This window comes from Pogona vitticeps, chromosome 5, assembly GCF_051106095.1.
Source record: "Pogona vitticeps strain Pit_001003342236 chromosome 5, PviZW2.1, whole genome shotgun sequence".
Taxonomy (NCBI): Eukaryota; Metazoa; Chordata; class Lepidosauria; order Squamata; family Agamidae; genus Pogona; species Pogona vitticeps.
In genome coordinates, this window is record NC_135787.1 from 151,621,448 (window position 1) to 151,627,805 (window position 6,358).

The 6,358-nt window shown below is 36.3% G+C and overlaps 1 long non-coding RNA gene across 1 annotated transcript; it reads left to right on the forward strand.

The window, feature by feature from the left end:
* The first annotated feature begins 3,347 nt into the window (after positions 1 to 3,347).
* Positions 3,348 to 6,358, forward strand: LOC144583357 (uncharacterized). Its single transcript, XR_013537107.1, has 2 exons — positions 3,348 to 3,518; positions 6,204 to 6,358. It is a non-coding gene; the product is annotated as an uncharacterized LOC144583357 (long non-coding RNA).

The following is a 6,358-nucleotide window of genomic DNA, read 5'->3' on the forward strand; positions in this document are numbered from 1 at the left end:
GAAAGCCCCCTAATGTGCTACATGGGCACCATTAAGTTTCAAATGAAACTTCAAATGCTGAGACATAAATCTGGTGTGTGGGAAGAATCAGTTTCTACTTTGTCAGTTCAGAGCATTTCAATATATATATATGGCATAAGATTTTTTTAAAAGTTTTCTAAAATACTGTTAAATACAGATTAATTCTTTTCTTCAAGTTGGCATGTCCAGCTTCGACTCAGTTCCAATGTTCTTAAAAAGTTGCTGAATGACAAACCTCTTGGAAAGAGTAATTTAGAACTATGGTGGTGAAATGTTATTCATAGGACTGCTTTTTATTAAAGCAAGCAATCTAACTTGGCAAATCTGACAGCCTGTTTTTCAGTACGTCCATGCATATCTTTTGACATAGACCTTCCTAAGCTGGAAAAAAAATTAAATGATTAATGAATAGGCATACATCCTATTTTTTTTTTTCTTATACCATACTATCCGTCAGTTAACGTTTGTCAGTTCTCTATCATTACCTGAGAACAAATGGTTTTAGTTATGCAAAACAGAAGTCTTGGGAACTATGAAAAATTAATACCTTGGAAATTATCAGTTTCAATTGTTATTGTTAAAACAAAATGTCCGGATTATTTAAGATCAGGAAGCTGCTGTTACATCACACAGCCTTCCTGAACTTAACTGATTGAACCTTTACTTTAAAACAACAACAAGATTCACTGCAGCAGTGATAGAATAATAATAATAATAATAATAATAATAATAATAATAATAATAATAATAATAATAATAATAATAATAATAATAATAATAATAATAATAATAATAATAATAATAATAATAATAATAATAATCTGGGCAACATAATCATTTGCCGTGTGATCATATTCTTGAGTTGTATCTACTTCCTGGATGAATCCCATGTATCAGTGGCAGAAAACAGTATAGAGGTAAAGGAAAACAGTGTAGCAATGACCTTGTACGAACAGAAGGCCACCTCTCTTTGTGCATGGTTTCTTCTGAAGAGATAAAATCCTTTCTCTCATCCCCTAACGATTTCAACTGAAAGACAAGAGGGAATCCTACTGCTGTCTCTGATCACTGGTCAGAGCCCACTGATCACTACCTTACTTGAGTGGTTTATATGTTGCCTGGTTGGTCAGTAGTTTTCAAGATTTTAAGCATCCTACCCTTTCCTGGATGCCCAGCTTGCTTTCTCCTCTTCCTCCATCATCTAGAAAGGTAAATCTCAAGCCCTCACAGAAGAAGAAATATGAGGCAAAATATTCAATCAGTGTTCTGCCCATTGCTATCCCAACCCCAGAATAATGACACGAGACAAAGATATGGATTAAATATGGGCCACCCTTTATAGATAACATCAAATATAGAAATTGCCATCCTTGGCCAAAAAGAGGGGGCCTGCGGTAGTGTGGAAACAGGTGAAAGACAGGGGTATGCCGATACCCCTTGATCAATAAATGGGCAAGTCCCTGGCCTCAAGTTCCAGCAGTCTCCAGACAGCAGGAACCAGGCCAGACACTAATAAACACCCCCAGACCTCATGCCATCTTTCACTGATGACTGTTGGTCTGGAAGTGGCCCAGCACATCTTCCCTCACAGGCACTGTAATCACACGATCTGCAGTGCCGGGAGATCGGATGCGCTGTTGGCTTACCTGAGATTACCATTGGGACACACCAAAAATGCCTGTTCTTTCCGCACTACCTGCCTGTGTGGCCAAAATTATCTACCAAAATGCCAACAACCCTCTTCCAGTGTGAGATAGTGTGGAACCTTCTTCCTGATGTGACCAATCAGGATGAAGGTCAAAAATAGCCAAGAGCGTTCATGCTGCCAAAGTCGGGACTTGGCAGCAATCGCAGCAATTGTTCAGTGAAAAATAAGCCAGATGCTGCCTTTCAGTGGCCAGTACCCTTGTCAATATTTAGTTGGATATGGAGCTCCAACTGCGGAAACTGCTGCTGGAATTTCATGAAGTACCAATCACACGTGACAAAGAACATAAGCCTAGAGTGGTCAAAATGACTAGATAGGCAGGGTATAAATACAATAAATAATAATAATAATAATAATAATAATAATAATAATAATAATAATAATAATAATAATAATAATAATAATAAGAATAAGAATAAGAATAAGAATAAGAATAAGAATAAGAAGAAGAAGAAGAAGAAGAAGAAGAAGAAGAAGAAGAAGAAGAAGAAGAAGAAGAAGAATAACAACAACATAACAAGCCCCTTATCAAATTGTCACTGAAGCCTCTGCTATTAGAGCTCCACACCTGTGTAAATATTGGACAGGATGCTGGGCAGTGCATTTAGTCAATGAATGAAACCACCAGCAATTTGATTGATATCTCAAATCAAAAAATATCACATATTTACAGATGCATAAATTTGAGTGATCCAATATGTTTCCATTTCTGGGTAATATTTTGAGAAAATGTAGGCTATCTTCAGTAGCTGTCCATAAAGAGTAGATAGAAAATGATTAAAAGGAAAAGGTGCTGTTTATATACTGCCCTATAGTGCTTAAAAGTATTCTCTGGGCAGTTTATGCAGGCTAAGTTGGGTATGCAATTTACCAGCCTTGGAAATCAACCTCAAGTCAGCTATCTGAGCCTATCAAGATTGAATTCAGGTTTGAGCAGAGCCTTGACTGTAGTACTGCAGTTTAATCACTGAACCCCCCCCCCCCAAAATTGATATGATGCATTGTATCCACCTACCAGAAGACATTGAATTTCATCTTTACAGGCTTATGGGAGCTGCGCTGTGTGTCAAACAGTGGAAGAAAAGAGTTGGGAAAAACCAAAGGAGAGGCAGAAGCTTATAGAGCTTAACTGTTTTCCTCTAGTACAACTCTGGATTCCTTCAGCCAAGATCGTTTAGGGATTCTGGAGGTTGCAAATGAGTAAGTAAGTAAGTAAGTAAGTAAGTAAGTAAGTAAGTAAGTAAGTAAGTAAGTAAGTAAGTAAGTAAGTAATTTTTCCAAGCTCTGTGAGGAATCCCATTCCCAAGTGCAATCTAGCCCATAACAGTGAAACAAGCAAGCAGGTAGTGGAGATGGAGATTTTAGACAGAATTTATACTGAGGGGAGACAGTGGCAAAATATAGGAGAGTTTGTGGTGGTGGGTGTAGACTGTCAGTCTACCGCAGCAAAAACAACAAGAAGTCATTGTGACATCACAAAGAGTACTAAGTGTACAAATGTCTTGGTAATTTCATACCGTCCATGGATTCCAGTTGTGAATTGATAGTTTTAGTGGTAATGGGGACAGATCAACGCCAGAGGGCAGCTACTAAGTAACAGCACTAGTTGAAGCTGACACTAGCAGAGGATCTGTCACATACAATGGCAGTGAAATTCAAGCTAATTGTTTTTTAATTTGTGCAAAATGCAACAATGGTTAACCAGTGGCTGTTCATTGCTGAAGAGAATGGATGAATCTCAGTTTGATGTCGGAGCTTTGACCCTTCTGTCTTAGGTGACTACGATGAGGTGAGACTTCTCTTAGTTCCACTAATATCTGAGGGCTGTTTGGAAAAGAAGGGTGCATTCATATTTTGGAATTAGGTCACTGGGAACTTCTAAAACTTCCCAACTGATTGTTATCTCACTTGAGGCAAAAGTTTTTTTTTAAATTATACAAGCATACATCTTGTCAAACTGACATTCTTCTTTTCTATTTGTGATTTATTTTTACATGTTTTCATGTAGCAGTTGCTTGGTGTTGTTGATTGAGATGATATTTTCTTTTTGTTATACTATTCGTGTTTTTAACTGTTGTCTTATATATTTAAATCAATTAAAAATATAAAGGCATGATGTGCATGAAGATAAAAGAAGAAGTAATAACTAATATATAAAAAGAGCAAGCCTTTCATCTTAATGAATGGCCTCAAATTTGGTTATGTTTGTTTTCCAAATTGCCATACATGCTTGTAAATATAATCCAAATAAATTACAGTGTGGTCTTTTTGTTGTGTTCCAATGTATGTTACCAGTTTGAATCATGCAAGCAAAGACTAATATTTTTTTTGGGGGGGGGGGACATTTAAAATTAATTTATGATTCTCAGATTCTTTTCAAATCTATACATTGGCCGGTACTGTATTGCTAATATATGCTTCTTTAAGGTAAATTACATAATTCTTGGTAGCAACTTGCTCTCCATTAACAAGGTGTTGTTTGCCTTCCTGGGCATGCTCCTGGAATACGACCAACAGCTCATTAATAAGCAGCAATTGACTACCAAGACTTCATAATTTCCCTTGTGTAAATTGTTAAAAGGATTCTGACTATTGGGTGTTAGGTCATTAATATGGTGTTTAAGTAATTTTACACTCTGGATGTCTGTAGCTCTGTTTAGCCTGTCTGTTAAGCATGTGAAGTAAGCATGCAAGAAAGGAAATGTGCTCACCGCATTTCCTCTGTCATCATCACCACATGTGAAAGATCTCTGCAAGATTAGAAAAACATGGTTAGAAGAATGACCCTTCCAAGTTATGCAGAACATCTGAGAAGCTGAGAGACTATCCATTTCAGAAACGTGCTTTCCTTATAAGAAGAGCATCAGAAGCAGCAATCACAACTAGTGTGATCCCACCCTTTTCATGTTTTTACTCTGTACACATAACAGAACATCTGAATACAACAGCTCTGTGTAGAGAAGGTAAAGTCTGTTTGGCTCATTTTTTCTGGACTGGACTGTGGGGTGGGTAGGAGAGATAAAATCCATATCTAGAGGTATCTGCTTCTATGAAATAGTTCAGCGTAACTTCTGGTTAGTGTAATTGGGTAGAAACAGTAGATGAATGTGTATACTATTGGCAGGATGGATTTGGTCACAAAGCGGGCTACACCAAGAATAAACTGGTTGGGTTAAATGTACCTACACTTTTTTGGGGGTAGACTTTTTACTTGTTCAAGTTCCATTTATTTTCATTGAGGTAGTGCCATTAGCCGGACACATGGAATACATGTTCAGTGTGTGACCTGTGATTCAAGTAGCTATTGCTTTTTATTGATTTTTTGGGTTTTTTAAAAGCATTTCCCCCATCATTGTTCAGTTTATTTGCAAATATATAAACCTGCAACTGCTGGCGTACAAACTATAATGAATGAAATGTCAAAGAAATGAAAATATATTATCTGTGTTCTCCAGAGGGACTGTACAAAATGCTACATTTAAAAAACCCTTTGGTAAAACACAAGAAAAGCAAATGGAGCTACATAAAGTATTGCAATATTTTTTCAATGAGTATCTGCCAATTTCAACACATCAAAATATTTGGTGAAAAAGCCAATAAAGAAATAGTCACATAATTTATGTATGAAGCATTTATGCAGCATTTTTCTGATCAAATACTACTACTGAAACAATAACAATTTTTATTTTGTCTATTTACTCAATAAAGGAAGTCATGGATCGGTAATACTTGAGAAGGATTGTCAATAATAGGACTTTTTGGACATTATTAATTCATAGGTTCATCAAAAGTCAGAAGTTACCTTGATAACACACAACCACCACCACCACTACAGTCCATCCTGGCAATTCAGTTTCCAAAGAGATTTGAGTACTTGGGTTTCCAACTTTCATATCCTCCACATTACCCAGAATGCTTGTCAATTTTTGTCAAACATTTCAAGCTAGAGTGGATATGGGTGGATTTGAGAACAATCTCTTTTCTAGCTTCTCTGTGTCTATTTTATTTTTAATTTCTTTTAAAATGTTAAGAGGTTTAACATTGCTTACGGTTTTTACTTTTATTTAAAATTGTGCTTCATTATCCGAATTCTTGAATTGATTAAGGAAATCTTCCCTTGGACTTCCTGGCTTCCTTATGGGTCAATTGGCAGTTAAAAACCAGGAAGTAATTGCACTAAGCAAAGGCTTCCTAAATGAATTAAGGCAGTCAAGGGAAAAAATACAATTGTAATCCAAAATAAAAGCTAAATAAGTTAAAACAAGTTGAAATAAAGATAAACAAGCTACAGATAAGCCAGGAGAATGTCTGGAAGCTCTGCTGCTGATTTTGAGTGGTGGATCATACCTTTTTTTGGGGGGGGGGTTTAAAAATACATATTTGTGTGGTTTGAGACTGCAAAATTGCCTGGGAGGCTATTTGTGGCCTGATACTCATTCCCTTTTTAAATAGTTTTTCTCCTCTATTTTTACAGGTATTTTCCCCATGTCCTAAAGCTGCAAGCTAGAATTTTGTTTGAATTTCTATTCAGAATCAAACAACATGACCACACTATATTTTGCAGCATGTAAGCAGCAGCAAAAACAACAAAAGAACAAAAAGAAAAAGAAAAGAAAAAGAAAAAGAAAA